Source organism: Ursus maritimus, unplaced genomic scaffold (genome assembly GCF_017311325.1).
Source record: "Ursus maritimus isolate PB19 unplaced genomic scaffold, ASM1731132v1 scaffold_25, whole genome shotgun sequence".
NCBI lineage: Eukaryota > Metazoa > Chordata > Mammalia > Carnivora > Ursidae > Ursus > Ursus maritimus.
In genome coordinates, this window is record NW_024425008.1 from 43,667,477 (window position 1) to 43,683,227 (window position 15,751).

A 15,751-nucleotide genomic window follows, 5' to 3' on the forward strand; every position below is an offset into this window, starting at 1 on the left:
ATTATTAGACTAATTGCTAGATCGTATATTTAAGGCATTAATAAAGAAAGGTACATATTACTATACCATAACTTTTTAATTATTTTGATAGCTATATTCAATTACTTGGTTTCCTTTGCAATTCTACATATTTTTAATGCATTTAAAAATGTTCTGAGGAGGGGCTCCTGGCTGGCTCAGTAAGTAGAGCATATGACTCCTGAACTTGGGGTGGTCATGATCTGAGCTGAAGGCAGATATTTAACTGACAGCCACCCGGGCGCTCCAAGCATATGACTCTTGATCTTGGGGTGGTGAGGTCAAGCCCCAGGATGGGTGTACAGCCTACTTAAAAAAAAAAAAAAGCCCTTCAGTCCCTGATGCCATGAAATGCACTACATGCCCTCCTACCTGCTGGCCACCCTCGGGGGTAATGGCTCCCCCCAGTGTCAAGGGCATCAAGAAGAATCTGGACAGCGTGGGCATCAAGGCGGATGATGACCAGCTCGACAAGGGCATCAGTGAGCTGAATGGAAAAGTATTGAGGATGTCATCGCCCTGGGTATTGGTAAGTTGGCCAGTGTGCCCGCTGGTGTGGCCGTGGCTGTCCCTGCTGTCCCAGGATCTGCAGCTCTGCTGCCGGTGTCACCGCAGTGGCAGCAGAGGAGAAGAAAGAGAAGACAAAGGAGGGGTTGGAGGAGTCAGTTGACAACATGGGATTTGACTTTTTCCATTATGGTCCCGTTCTCCTGCAAATAAAACCCTTTTTACATAAGAAAAAAAAATTTTTTTAATGTTCTTTTTTTTTTTTAAAGATTTTATTTATTTGACAGAGAGAGAGAGCACAAGCAGGCAGAGTGGGAGAGGGAGAAGCAGGCTCCCCACTGAGCAGGGAGCCCGACGCAGGGCTCAGTCCTAGGACCCTGGGATCATGAGCTGAGCCGAAGGCAGTTGCTTAACCAACTGAGCCACCCAGGCACCCCAAATGTTCTAAGCAGTCTATAAGCATCAACAGACTGCCAAAGGAGTCCAAAGCACAGAAAGGGACTAGGATCCCTGCCCTGGAGGGAAACCCCACTGCATTTAGAGTACCTATACTTGGTGAATGCTTTAGGAAGCATATTTAGCAGATCCCTAGAGCCAGGCTATCCTTCCAGCAACAGAAAAATGACTAAGAGCATGGGCTGGATCCAAGAGTTGGGTTTCAAATCCCAACTCTATCATTTCCTGGGGATGCAGCATTGGACCTATCCTCAAAACTCTGTGCCTATGTACTTATCTAAAAAATAGGCTGTAAACAAATATCTAAATGATTAGCAAGTGCTTGGTACATAGTCAGCATTCAGTAGATAAATAATAGGTATCATTAATAATAATTATAATCAATTATCACAGATGATAATAATAGTAATACAGTTGATTATTAATATTAATTATTGATATAATTATAGTTTATCATAACGACTATGATCCCGTTACAGCATCTTAATTATCATTTAATGTCAATGACTATGGTCCCCTGTGACATCCCCCTCAATTCTGTCAATTCTGTTTTTGTCTCAAAACATTCATCATTAAAATTCTTCTGCAGAAGGCTGATAATGAAAAACCCATTCAATTCAATTAATATTTATTAAAGAACTATTGTGTGTGCTGTACCCTCTATTGGGTGCTGAGATTGTAAGGTGGCTAAGGTTTAGCTGGCCCCCTGCCCTGTGTAGCTCATGGTCTAGCTGGAAAGACAGTCATGTAAACAAACAGTTATGATAACTTGTAATAAGTGCTAAACATTAGTACTAGCAAAGTGCTGTGAGAACTTGGTAGACAGAGGGATTAGCTAGTCAGGGAGGCGGTAGCCGAGCTGGAAGTCTTCACAGAGATGGTGATATTTGAGCTGTCTGGAAGGATGAGAAATGGTTTAGCAGGCAGAAAGGGTATAACATGAATCAAAGCACAAGTCAGAGAATTGCCAAGGAATGCCAAGAACAACAGTTTTGCTCGATATAGGGTCCTGTGGCCTTTCTGTGTTACAGATCTGGTTTCTAGAAACTAAATTTAATAGCAGCATGAAAAAACAGATGGGAAGGTGGCGAGGAGAAAACAGGATGGGTAGGTGAGAGATCAACGTACGATCTCTGTCAGGGTAGAAAGGGTACAAAACAGACAGATGAGTGCCCTCTGGCCTTGTCTTTGGCTGCTAGAGCCATCATTACGTATCAACAACTTCTTTGTATTAGGCACCTGCTGTATTCCAAGTCCTAGACTGGGTACTGAGGGGATAAAAGTAATTTTAAAGTGAAAACCCCTAAAAATTTCATCCTCTATAGTGAGACGACAGACACGTGAAAAGTCAACAAATAAACGAGGGTGTGTGTGTGTGTGTGTGTGTGTTGCACACATGTGTACACACATATGTATGAATATGATGCTGGTAGACGTTCATCACCATCTCTCCCTGACTTCTGTACTCTGTGATAAAGTGTTTACTGGTCAACTTCTGCAGCTGAAACTGGTAATATGGAGACAGCAACCAATCCCGGTTTCACGGCTATGCCCGATTAATCTGAGATCAGGATGGATAGCTAATGGGGGCTTAGAGCATCATCACATCAGCCATTAACTTGAGGGGAGGCGGTTTTTCCCTGACAATACAATCACTTGCCTCGTGCCTGGAATGTTTAAACATAGATAATATTTTGTATCTAGCAATGCAATTTTTGTAAAAAAAAAATTAATAAAAAGTTCTTCAACATACTTTTTTTCTCTCCCCATTAATAGTATAATTAGTTTATTACATGTTTGATGTAAATTTAATGGCTTCATGGATCAGAAGCTTTTAATACTACCTAATAGGTATTAGTGATTATTCCAAATATATGAACCATTTTATTTCTTAGCAGAATGCCTATCTGTCTTATAAAATGAAAGAGTATTATCTGCAAGAAAACCCCCCATCTTAATCAATATTGCATCCTAAAGTACACTGGGGTTTTCTTTACTACCAGTGTAGGCACGGGTGCCCAGCTGGCTCAGTCCATAGAGCATGTGACTCTTGATCTGGGGGTCGTGAGTTCAAGCCCTGCATAGAGCTTTCTTAAAAAAAAAAAAAAAAGTGAAACCACTGGTACAGGCAACAAAATGACGTCTTGTAGTATCCACAACTCCACATGTTTTATAGCAGAAAAGTGTCAGAAGGAGCCCCACAGCCATTCAGCCTGAGGAAATGTTATCTAGTCTTTCTCCCTGGCCCAGAAAGAGTAGAACAGAGGAATCAGAACTTGGCCAGAAACCTAACAATGTCTAGATATGCCACCATCTTCTCTCTCTTTCTCTCTCTCACTCTCTCTCTCATACACACACACCCCTCTCCTTCAGGAAATTCAACTGTCAACGAGGAGTCAACTGTGAACAAGGCCAGCCCCATAGTTGACACAGTAGAAATAAGGACTTGCACACTAAATTAGATAATAAGTATAATCCCACTGTATTATTAAAGGAAATATGAACATATGTATAGAAAGCCATTTTGTAGCTTGATTTGATCATTCAATTTCATTGTGTTATAACAATGTGTTGGGAGCGTCGGCTGTTGACAAGGTTCAAGAATGTCAGTGCAGGTCGCACCGCCTGAGAAAGACTTGGGAACAGTGTGGGGCTGTGGAAGCTAGATGTACCGCAGACAAAGCTTTCTAATGTCTGTAGCAAGTCTGATTGCTTAAAGACATGAATATTCACTTTTTTCCCCAGTAGGATTATTTTTAGTAGGATTAACCCTAGATCCTAGAAGAGAAAACAGGGGCGCCTGGCTGGCTCAGTCAGAAGAGCATGCGACTCTTGATCTCGGGGTTTTGAGTTCAAGCTTCGCGTTGGGTGTAGAGATTATTTAAATTAATTAATTAATTAATTTTTAAAAATTTAAAAAGAAAACAAAAACAAAACCCTGGTACAACTAGTTTCCAAGTTCAGCTAGCAGGTAAGACCTTTGGCACTCATTTGGCATGTAACTCACTACTTACAGTACCACGTTTCCTTTTGGTCTTAAATTTTAGAAGACCATCACAGACATTAAACATCTCCAATATTTTACCAACTCAGCTTGCTTCCACTGAATCAAGGACCTAACCATGACCAACGAGGTTTAAATCGAGACCTAACAGCAGTACTTGTTGCCGTCAACTTTTTCTAAATAGAACAATGCCATTCTCCATTCTGCTTCTGTCCCTACCACCCCCCCACCCCTGCCTTAGGACCAGGGGAAACGCTGGCCATCCTCTGGTTCTGATGAAGACAGAGTGGGAGAAAGGTGGTGAGCTGCGGATAGACTGCCAAGTTCATGCCAGCTGTAAAAAGGGAAATATTAAAGCCACAGCAGTCTTTTTGCGAGCCCATTGATGCCAGGCGCCACGAGAAGAAAATCTGCATTGGCAGGTTTTGTTATTTTTTAACTTGACCCTGACAATACCTGCTGGGCTACCTGTGCTTTCTGCCAAAGAAGTGTCAGATGAGGGAGGAAGTTTGCACACCTGGTGAATTCAACATCACAATGCCATTTGGAGGGAGGAAAGAGAGAGAGAAAGGCAACTGCAGAAAAGAACAGAGCCAAGAAATAGAAACTGGGGAGGAGGAGGAAGAGTAATGAAACAAACAATTTGGAGGAATTCTTGTGTGACATTTTCCAAGATCATATTACACCACAGGGACAGTAATAATTAAGTATTATGGCAGCCTCGGAGTGTGAGAATACACCACTCTGGGCTTGAATTTTTGTACCTGGAACTCAAAAGGAAACTCTGCACCAGCCACTGTGTCTGTCTTAGATTCTGATGCCCTGTTTGGCTGTGCTGCTACTCTGCAGAGTTTCCAACTGCATGTAATTAAACATTAAGTGGTCTCTTAATGGGCTGTCTTTTCCAGAAAGGCCTTTCTTTAATTTACAGTCAGGATGTCTGTAGAAAACACTAAATGATTGCTTTTGCCTATCCCAGTGACACTTTGGCCATTCCATTAACAGCCCTGTTTTTTCAGGAGTCAGTTTGATTGAGGCAATTGGAGGGGGTAAAGGAGGGGTTAGTTTCAAAGATGTTCAAGCCAAAGCCAAGCTTGTTAGCAGCAACTGTCACACAACAAGGCCAGGACACAGGACACCATATGGAGCTGCAGCGGCCTCACACCCTAGGACCCACGTATGTTCTCAGTGCAGAGTATCTCACGTGCTCCAACCTCCCTCCACATGCCCAGGACACCCAGAGGGGCTTGAGTGGGGAGCATTACAAACCGCTTCCGTTCATTAGAACATCTGAATTCTATTCGAATGTGTTTTGAAAATACGTGTTTTCATTCATTAGAGTACCAACAAACATACAGCTTCTGTCACTTACATTTCCATACATCTTTAAACCCACCGATAGTTTCCTTTAGACTTGGAAGTTTCGGCTCCTGTTGGGACCACCCAGCAGTATGGTCTCCCATGAACATGAATGTGAGCTCCATGGAAGCAGAAACCTTGTGTGCCTGGGGAGTGCCCGGTACAGAGGAGACCCTCAAATAGTTACTGAAGGAACAGATACATCTCGTGATGGTCCCGGTTTTCCTAAATCCTAATCAAAGTTTAAGTGGAAGCTTCATTTTGTAAGTTTGACACCTGAGAATCATTTCCTGTAGCCATTCTAATATCCATTTTCATGTCTCTGGGGCCAGAAAAATATTATGATTTTATTATTCATATAATTGTTAGGAATACGGTTAGTGTCTATTGTTCAGAGAAATTTCTGGCGGGCGTGAGAAGCTACAACGTACTTGGTTATTCTTTCAATTTCCTGAAGAGGTCAAAGCTGAAGTGTCTTCAAGGCAAAAACCGGCTCTTATTAAATAACTAACATTTCCTCGTGGAACAAATGCAAACCTATATGAACCTACAAAAATCCCTTTGGCAATAACACCATTTGACAGTCATAACTGTCAAAAAGACTTGGAAAAGAAGAGTGGTGTTTAATAAGCATGCAATTAGGTACATTGTAGGTGGAAATTCTCACCTAACAGGTCACTTAGCCATGAGTCGAGCTCTCCGCTGATGCTGGACAGTTCCCCAGGCTTCATTCCAAGAGATCTTCCCTCCAGAGCTTTCAGTGCTCCCGACTGGAGATTGTGCCCCTTCCCCTGAGGGACTCTTCCACAGCATCTGAGAGGTCACCACTGAGAGATTTCTTGTTTTGTATTTTTACTCCAGATTAGCCCCTTGGATGACCCTGGACAATTCTGATGGGTGATGCCTTTTCAGACACTTGCAAGTGGTTGTCTGGTCCCTGCTCCCTCGCAGACATCACAAAGGAGGTCCTGCCTCCCTGTCCACGCCCTCAGAGACATGTTTTGATTTTGTAATTTTAAACAAATTGCACAGACCTGAAGACCCGTGGAAGCTGATGACTGAAGCTTTGCTCTTTGCAAATGTGGTCTATTTTGCCTATTCAGGCTTTCTTGAGATATCAGCCCCTCTAGCCACTTAACTCGTTTCCTCCGTGATTCCTTAGAGAGCTGAACTGCCGTCTTCAGTAAATTCATTTGAACAAATTCATTACCCCTTCTCTTCTCCTTCTGCCATCATCCATACTAGTTGATTTGCATAAAGCATTTTTTATTCCCAATTATTCTCTTCTTTTTTTAAACCAAGGGCCCAATTTACAAGGTCTTTATTATTTTATTACTAAACAACTTTACCTCACTTTTCTTGTTAGACGCCAATGTTTAGGGGGAAAATTGTGAAATGTGTTGGCAGGCCTGTTTAAGCCACATTTAAAAGGAAATTAAAATCATGTTTTGACAGCATTTTTAGAAATGAGGAGGAGGCGGCAATACACATTGCTCTCAGACTGAATTAACCTACGGTATGTGGGAATAAGGATGCTAGTATCATCCTTAACAACAGTGAGAGCAGGTTGGGGTTCAGAGCGTTTGGAGCTGGGGAAAAAACTACTTGTAATAATGGATAAATATTTTAAATCTTATATAGAGAGGACGAGAAGTATGATTTAAGATGGCAGGGTGGTTTGTTTTGTTACACCTTGACCCCTTGTCAAGTTTGTCTTTGCTCTTACTTCCTTCTTTCCAAATATATTTGCAGATTTTGAAATCCTTATGGTTTCTTTGACTGTTGAACAAAAACAGAGACTCTTTGTGACAGAGACAAACACAATGCAAAATGAATTTAACCTTGCAGTCAGGCTACATCTATAGTTTGATACATATTATATAATATTACATGACCACTCTTCTTGCATTCTTCCTGTATCTGTATTCTTGTCTTTTTAGTAGAATGAGTAGAGTCATTAGCTCATCAAGGCATCTGACTCTGGCTCAGTCTTGCTGGCCAGAGATGGACTATGATGACAATGACAATAATGGTGGTACTAGTAACAGGGAACATGGATTGAAACACTGAGCTAAGTGCTAAGTGCTTTAATCCTCACAACAATCAGGGAAATAGGAACTATTATTTTTCCTGTTTTGCAAGTGAGGACACTAAGGCACAGAGGGGTCAGATAATCTTCATAAGGAAAAATATCTACTTCCTTATAGAGGAGTTTGGATTTAAACCCAGACATTTAAACCCAGGATTTAAAGCCTGAAGGCTCTACCGCTATCCTTAACTACTCTTCGGGTGAAACTAGGGGTCAATTTCACAAATAGCAAATCATAGGTATCGACTTATATTTTTTAGGGCACCCGGAAGTCACAGTTACTTATTAAATAAAGTTGTAATGAGGGTTTCTACAATATTAGGGGAGCTAGAGATACAGGCAAAAAACAAATACCTCCTTTCCACACCACCACCACAACAACCCAATTTGTACATAGAGTTGAGGTAAAATTAACCAGAGCTCAGAAAAAGCTCAGGATGTTCAGAAAAGATAAGCAGGATGAGACCAGACTGCACTTCCACAAGGGAAGCTACAGACTTGGCTTGGCACCAAATCCACTCAAGTTATCAGTGAGGAACAGAAACGTAAAAGTTCTAGACCTACAGTAAAAAAAAAAAAAAAAAAAAAAGAAACAAACAAACACACACACACACACAAAACCAAAAAAAAAACTGACCTCTGGAAAGCAGTAAATTTGCCCATTTGGATAGATCTTTGCAAGGCTGAGTAAATCACCTAGTCCAACGTCCCCCTGATTGGGTTAAGATATATGCAAATCATTTCAATATGGAAGATTGATCCAACCTTCATCACTACCATCATGAAGATAGAGAAGTACCAGACCAGGAGAACACAGGCCTGGTCTCCTCTAGCCAGGCTCTAGACTCTGTCCAGACCACTTCTCATGGAGCAGACACATACTAGGAAGAGAGAGTCCTGAAGTTGTAATCTCCTCCAAACATCTAAACATTTTGCTTTGCCTCTTATCTGACCAGGCAAATGCTGTGATTCTTTTTATGTTTCTTTGAACATTCTATCAGCATGACATTGGAGGCAAGGCCAGTCTTAAGCAGTAACAAGACTTCACTGTTTATTCCATATCCTATTTCCCCACAGTCACTTAAAAAATCTTCCAACGTTACAAAACACACCACTTTTTAATCAATCGGTGACTTTTTATCCTAAGGGGCGTCCCTTTACCAATTGTATACAACGTGCTCATCCTGAGATTAGTAATTATAACTTGGGCTTGTTTATTTAGTGTATCATTTTGGGGACAAGATAGCAAACAATGGAGTAGGGTTGCAGATACCAGTTAATTAAAAAGCTAGGTCAGCGAACAAAGGGGCTAGGAATGAAGCTATGGAACAACATAGCGGGATGTCTCTGTGACACTGTTTGCTGACTGACTGAAATTCTGCATATGTCAAGTTGGTCTTTGATCCTGTCCAAGGGAGCTTATGGCTAAAAATACCTAAAATAATTTGTGTTTACTTTTACCTTCAATAACCCGCTTCCAACGCAGGGACCTTAAACAACATATTATTAAAATAGCAGGAGTATTTTTGAAACCTCTCAATTTTCTTTTTTTATCTGTCAACCTTTTCCAGAGCCATCTTAGCAAAATCAAATAGAATGATTATGACAAGGATATTGGAGTGGCAGAGGCAGAATAATTCCACCAAGCAGTAACGGCACGTTTCTATGACTTCAGGCTAGAGCTGAGTACCCTGGGATATGACGCTAAAACTGTTCCCTCTACATGTTTGAAAAGTGCAAATAGTTAGCAGTTGCCCCACAGGTCCCCTACCCTGGCTTAACTCTAGGCACCAACACACAGGACAGCTTTCGTTCACCGGGACACCCCTCTCCTTTATTCTCCACTGTTCCCCCCACTTTCTGCTGCCCCTTCTAGCTCTGAAATGATACCGGATGACTATACGGAGATCTGAACTGACCTTCCAAATTGCAAAAATAAGGCCATTTTCAAAACAATAAAACCAATTCTAGATAGTACTTTGCCTTTTATTTTTTAATGTGCACTTCCCCTCTACTGTTTGGCAAAAAAAACATTCATTTCCAGAGGCTTTTTCTAGTCATAGTCACAGTGATGTTTAAAGTTTATTGGGCAGGGAAAACACACAGTTACCTTTACAACCTTTCTAATTTGTATTGGATTCTAAGCTCCCACATCTCGGCCCTCGGGCATTTTCCTTGATAAAGCCCTCCTACCTTCCAGCCCAACAAAGACCAAAGACCTTGGATATGAAATTTTAAAGTAACCACTGGAGAAGAGGCTTCAATTGTATTGGCCCAACTGGCAATCTGCGGAAGACCACATGAATTGCTCAGAGATAACGCCCTGCCTTTCACCTTCCGGTCACCAGTTTGAGTCAAGCAGAGATTAACGGTGTCCAAGGGTTGTTATCATCTGGTGATGGCTTGGGAGCTGATATGAAATAAATTGCTAGTATCTTGCGTCTACTTGCCTGAGGTCGCTCGGTTCAGGCTATTTTAGGGACCAGATCCAAATCTTAGCTGCAATGGTTACTCTAAATGGAAGCCTCTGCGCAAAGATCAAATGCTAAATAAACCCGTAGATTATGCTTCCTCTTGCACTAATGGAAGATATCCTCTCAGACAAGGTTGGAAGTAAGCTGGGGAGTTGTGGCGGGGGGTGGGGGTGGGGTGGGGGTGCTAGATCTGCGGTTCTGAAGACAGGCCTCTGAGTATTTTATTTAAATTCTACCCTGGGTCCCCTACAGGTGACTATACCATCTGCCCTTGAATTCCTTACCTGGATGTTAGAGCCATGCCCTCCTTCTGATTCAGTCTGAAGGTCCCCCCTCCCCTTATCTATCATTTCATCCCCCTTTGACAATCATTAAACTTTATGGAAAATGAAAAACCTTTCAACAGAAAAATTTGGGAACGCAGGCATGGTTTCTAAATTTATGTATGTGCACGAAAAGAAAGAGAGATCCAATCCACACTACATTTTCTAACGTTTTAAATTAGGGCCAGATAATACTTCTGTTGTTATTACTGTTGATTGTTTTGCTTTGGTTAAAGAGGCTTTTTGGTCTGAATCATTAAAATATTTGCTTAAATTTTCTACTTTATATTTCATGTGTAGATAATATCAAAAATCAGTCTTATTTATTTGTTATTTTACAATGTGTTATACATAAACAGCCTCATGGACAATAATTCAAATTAGGCCTACCTAGATAAGATATACAAATAAAAGAGACTTTTTCGATTATTTTGCTTAAAAAAAATCAAGTTTTCAAAAACTTAGGGGTGGATCTAAATATCACTCGGCTGTCACCTTGTCCAGCTTTTAGTGAGAACTACAAGTTTTCATCTCCAAGTTCACCCTTGGTTCACAAGACAGGAATCATAAAAACCAACGTCTCTTAATCTGAGCTGGTTACAGCCTTTTTTGTGAATTTAATGAAAGCTATAGATCTTCTGCCCAGAAAAATTAAACTGAACAAAGACAAAAAAATTTTTCTATACAGTTGAGGGAATTTACCCATCCCCTAAAATCTATTCATGGACAACCATCCCTAAAGGGAAGTTTGAACCACAGGTTAAGAATTCCTGAAAAAGATATCAGCTCAGGCATCTCTTAATAAAAGTGTGTATTATATGCTCCATACCTGTAGCTATACATGTAAAAGGAAAAGGAGGAGAAAGGAGGGGGGGGGGAAGGAAAAGAAAAAGCAATGCGTCCATTTAAAATGGTCAGGAATCAAGATTATTGGTTTAATCAACTCAAATATTTGTTCTTGAAAACAATGTATGTTTGTATCAAGTTTTCCACTTCTTCCCCATCTCAAGATCAGAAGGCCCTACCCATGGTCAATTTTAAGACTAAATAAAGGCTATGCTTTTTTGGTAGAGATAATAAATAGACTGAGTTCTTGTTAGCCTTTTAAAGCTTCAAAATGGCCAACTTAGATGAAAATTAAAAATAGAATCAACTTAATCAGGAGAAGAGCTATTGAAAAATGCATTTCCATTAGAGACTTGCATCAATTTAAAATTTATAATGTTAATGTGATTCTTCATTCCAAAATTACCTAATTTCATTTTGGGATAGGTGTGCGTGTGTCTGTGTAAAAGCTCCAAAATATCTGTCCCCCGTATAAAAAAAAATTCCTTAGCATTGCCATAGCAATTAAGAATGAATGGCTGGAAATTTCGAACCAAACATAACTCAAAGGTTCACAAGCTTGGTTGGGTCAGTGGGCAAGAAGGACTCAGGAAAAGCTTTATATGTACACCCTTAGTGTTCAAAACTCGAACTCAGTATTCACTTTGCAACACGGGTAACCAGTCGTGTGAACGTGCGCGGGCGCGGGGCACCAGGTGGAACCGGAAGCCGCCCGCAGCCGGCGCCCAGGCCTCGAGGCGCAGGTGCGCGCAAGGCCGCGAGGACCCCGGGGTGGCGCCGGCGACACCTCGCGGGCCCAGACCCGGCCCGGGAGGCAGGGGTTACGCCTAGTCGCGTGCTCTAAGGACACGTCTGTCGCGGTTCCCGCGTCTTTTCGCCACAAGGAGTTGGAAGGCGGAAGTGTGGACTTCGGAGCTCGCTCGGAGTGGGGCAACGGTGGGCGTGCGGCGAGAGGGGCGCCACGTCGGCCTGGACCCGGGGGCCTTGCGGCCTCCCGCGTCGTCCCACTCCCACGCAGCACCCTGGCCGTCAGGAAGCCCGCGGAAGCGGCTGAAGGTGGAGCACGCGGACGGCTGTCCCCCGCGACCTCCCGCTTCCCAGAGCGGCGGCCCCGTGCCGGGGGCCCGAGCCTTCTCCTCAGTCTCCACAGGGAACCTGGCCACCCGGCCTCGTGCGGAGGCGAGCAGCGCGCGGGGCGCGGCGGGTTCGAGGCCCGCTGCCGTCGGAGGTACGGCTTGGGGGTCGTGGTCTTGCGGTCCCGGCGGCTGGCCCGAAGCTGCCTCTCGGGCCACCGGAGTAACTCCCCCGCGGTGCCCGGCACGCCCTCCGTTCTCCCGGTAACCTCTGCCCGGGGGCGCCGCTGGGGCTGGGGAGGTTAGCAGAGGGAGGGGTGAGGAGGGTGGAGGAGTGTGGAGAATGGGAACACGGTGCGCCTGCCCCACTTTTCCTGGAAACCCGGGAACCCGCTCGGTCCCTGGCGGCGCGGCCGCTGCCAGGGCGTCCTCAGCGCCGTCGACTGCGAGCGGCCAGGCCCGAAGGCTTGCGCGGCGCCGACAGGAGGGCCCCGCGAGTGTTCCAGACGCGGCGGGCCTGGTCGGGGCGCGCCGGCAGCGGCCTCAGGGGCTCTGCGCCGAGGCGGAGGAGCGCGGGAGTCCCGCGGGGAAGCCCCGGACTTAGGGCAACGCAGACATCCCCAGGACAGGCCTCCGGCGACCCCAGCCACCGCCTTTCGGGCACCGCTCCATTAAAAGCAGGGGGGAGGGGCAGTGGCCGGCGACCCGCCCCTCTTACGTCTGGAGGTGACCTTATGCCTACAGCCAAGTTTTCTCCTCCCCTTTCCAAAACTCAATGCGTTTGTTAAATCCGGTTAAATGAAGAACACAGAAGTCTCCCGCTCTGCTGTCGGGAAGAACGCCTCTTCTTAAGAGCATCGCAGCTAAAATGTGGTTTGGCTGTAAGCTGATAATCAAGTAGCTGTGGTCAGACACCCACTCCAGAACATCGCTATTCAGGAACCATGTTGTCACACACGACGTCCATTAGGCCCCAGTAATCCGCCATCAACGCATTTTAGAGCCATTTGAATGTTAAGGAGATTTTTATTAATGGCCCATGAGCCTAAAATGTGACTATTGGTTCTTGGAGCAGATTTTTAACTAGAGACTGGGATGAGTGATTTTTCAGGGTTTTTTTCAGGTTTCAGTGTGGCCTCAGGCCTCTGGAGATTCCAGTTGGGAGATTGGGGGCAGGGCCTAAGGGAGAGCCTTCACTGAAAAGCTGACTCTAAGGGGCACTTTCAGGCCTTTACCTGGGGTACCTAGGGTGGAGGGCAGCAGACTCCGGGACAGTGCGGTAAACAGCTGCTCCCGCGACTCCAAAGGCAGCATTTGCTGGTCTCATCATGGGCAGTTCAAGGGGGTAAAAATCAGCAATGCTAGGAACCAGCATCTTATTTTTAGACACCTTTAGCTGCAGTGTCTCCTAGGCAAGTAGACTAAGAAACCCTTAATCCAAAGGCCTCCTTCGCGGCTCCACAGTAGGCAAACTGAGACAAGTATACTGGAAGAGGGTGGCAGAGGATCCAGGGTCTTGGACAGTTTTTTTTCCTTGTGGTGCTGCAACAGAAGTCAGTTCAAACTTTGGCTGCTTACCATTATATTTGCTGTGGGATTCTTTTTTGTTTTCTTTGTTGTTGGTTTTTTTCCCCACCCCAAATACCATGTTTCCTTCCACTAAGAATTGAAGGTAAAGAGTGAGGGAGATTAAGGAATAAAAGTGAGTCATAGACCTCATGCTGTTCGACTTTCCCTTTAGGAGAAAAACAAAATTCGAAGTCGACCCTCCCCCCAGTGATAGCCTGGCCTCTCTGGCACCTGCAGTTATCTTTGACCAAATGGGTTGGATTTGGTAGGGCTCCTTTATTTGAATTTGCTTATTGTTTGTTTGCAGTCGGCAGCAGGTTGATTTTTAAATATAAAACACACTGCTTGCAAAAGAGGAAGTCTGACTGATTCCCTTTAGAAGGGGGGGGGGGGGAGGCCTGCCTTGCTTTTGGGAGCTGCTGCATAGTAGAAGGCCTTTCAAAGGCTTGCCTGCTTACTTCTCCTCTCCAGTCACTTCTGCACACAGAAGCTTCCTCCAGCTCTCATACTGGGTTCCGTTTCCTTCGAATTGCCTACATCAGAAAAACTGTCCTTTCCAAGTAGTGTCTAAATTTTGCTTTAATCAGGTTAAAAACAAAACCACGTATGATTTCAAGGCCTCATATTGCTATTAACAGGCAGTTAGGAAGAGATGCTCCAAGCAATCCTATACGATGTGTCTCAATACACCAGAGCACTATGGTTTCATATGTAATGTTAATTCTGTCCGAGACAAATCCCATAATCTGTGCAGTTTCAGAGTCTAATACTGAAAGACATCGCGGTGGGTTTTGTTTGGGGTTTTGCTCTCTCCATCCCAGGGGCTCCTTGTCTCTCCTATCTGCTAACCCAAGGGCGGAAATGGGGTGGCTGGGGGGATCAGGTTTTATCAGGGCTCGCTGAGCTTACAGGACGCTGCCAGTTTAGGAGAGAAAAACAGGTATGTTGAAGGCACTGGTTACAGATCTGGGCATGCAATGCGTGACTGGTGCTTGGACCCTTTTGTGGTAGGAAAGGGAAAGAGCTGCCCTTCCTAAGGTTTGAGAGGAAGACAGGAAGCAGGCTGAGGTCGTGGCTGAGCCCGACCTTGGAAGCAGGCTGAGGTCGTGGCTGAGCCCGACCTTGCGTCTTTCCATTTTGGTTGTTTTGTACGAAGTCAGCTTCCGTTCGTGTGGGATGCGCCCGACTCCTGCCTGACTCCTTTGTTTTTCTCTTTTGCATGATTAAAACATGTCTCTGTATGCAGTAAACCACCACCCAACACTGGCACGCCTGGTTTTAGGTTACAGCTTTGTCGGGGTAACAACACCGAGGTTTTCACCGGGTGTTAGAAGCGGGTTCAAACTTGTGTTGTGCCTGCCGGGTCTGGCTGCCCGATCACCCCCGTTATGGTTAAGTGGGGGCGGGCACAGGACTGCGGGCCCCTGCCCTGCAGGTAACCGGAATGGGCTGCCTGGCGCTGTCCAAGACGCCAAAGGCACCGCTCCCCCATTCCAGACCCGGCCTCCAGCCTTCGGGCCGTTGAGTGTTGCACCCGGGTCCAAAAAGGAAAAGACTGGGCACTCGGTTAAAAAACGAAATGTAGAGGGGTAGGAGAAAAGGGTTGAGTTAAAGGTATGAGGCCCCCCTGTGAAAGCCTCAGTCCAGAGCCAAGGACCCCAAGGGAGGGCGGAACAGCCAAGCACCACTTCCCCAGACCCGCCAGCCGAAGCACCTGGCTTTCCTGGGAGACCTCCGAGGGCCCAAAGCAGGCCCAGCTGGACTCCCTGTCGGCGCCACGGCTGCCCTGCGGCTGGAGGCCCCGCTGCGGCGGAGGCGGCGGCCTCCCCCTCGCTGCCGGGAGGAGACCCAGCCGTCTGCAGCGCTTCCTCCCGGGAGACGAGGAAAGCCAGAGGCCCTAGGCCCCGCCAGGCCCGCTTTCGCCTTCCTGGCCCCCTCTCCCGGGTTCGTCCTCTCCTTGGGCCTCGGCTTTCCTTCCCTCCAGCTCAGGGTGCTCGCCTCCCGGCCGGACCACACACACACTCCCCCCCCCC

At 45.2% G+C, this 15,751-nt stretch overlaps 1 pseudogene; it reads left to right on the forward strand.

Moving 5' to 3' along the window:
- Positions 1-231: 231 nt before the first annotated feature.
- On the forward strand, positions 232-11,907 carry LOC103674624 (annotated as a pseudogene).
- Positions 11,908-15,751: the final 3,844 nt, after the last annotated feature.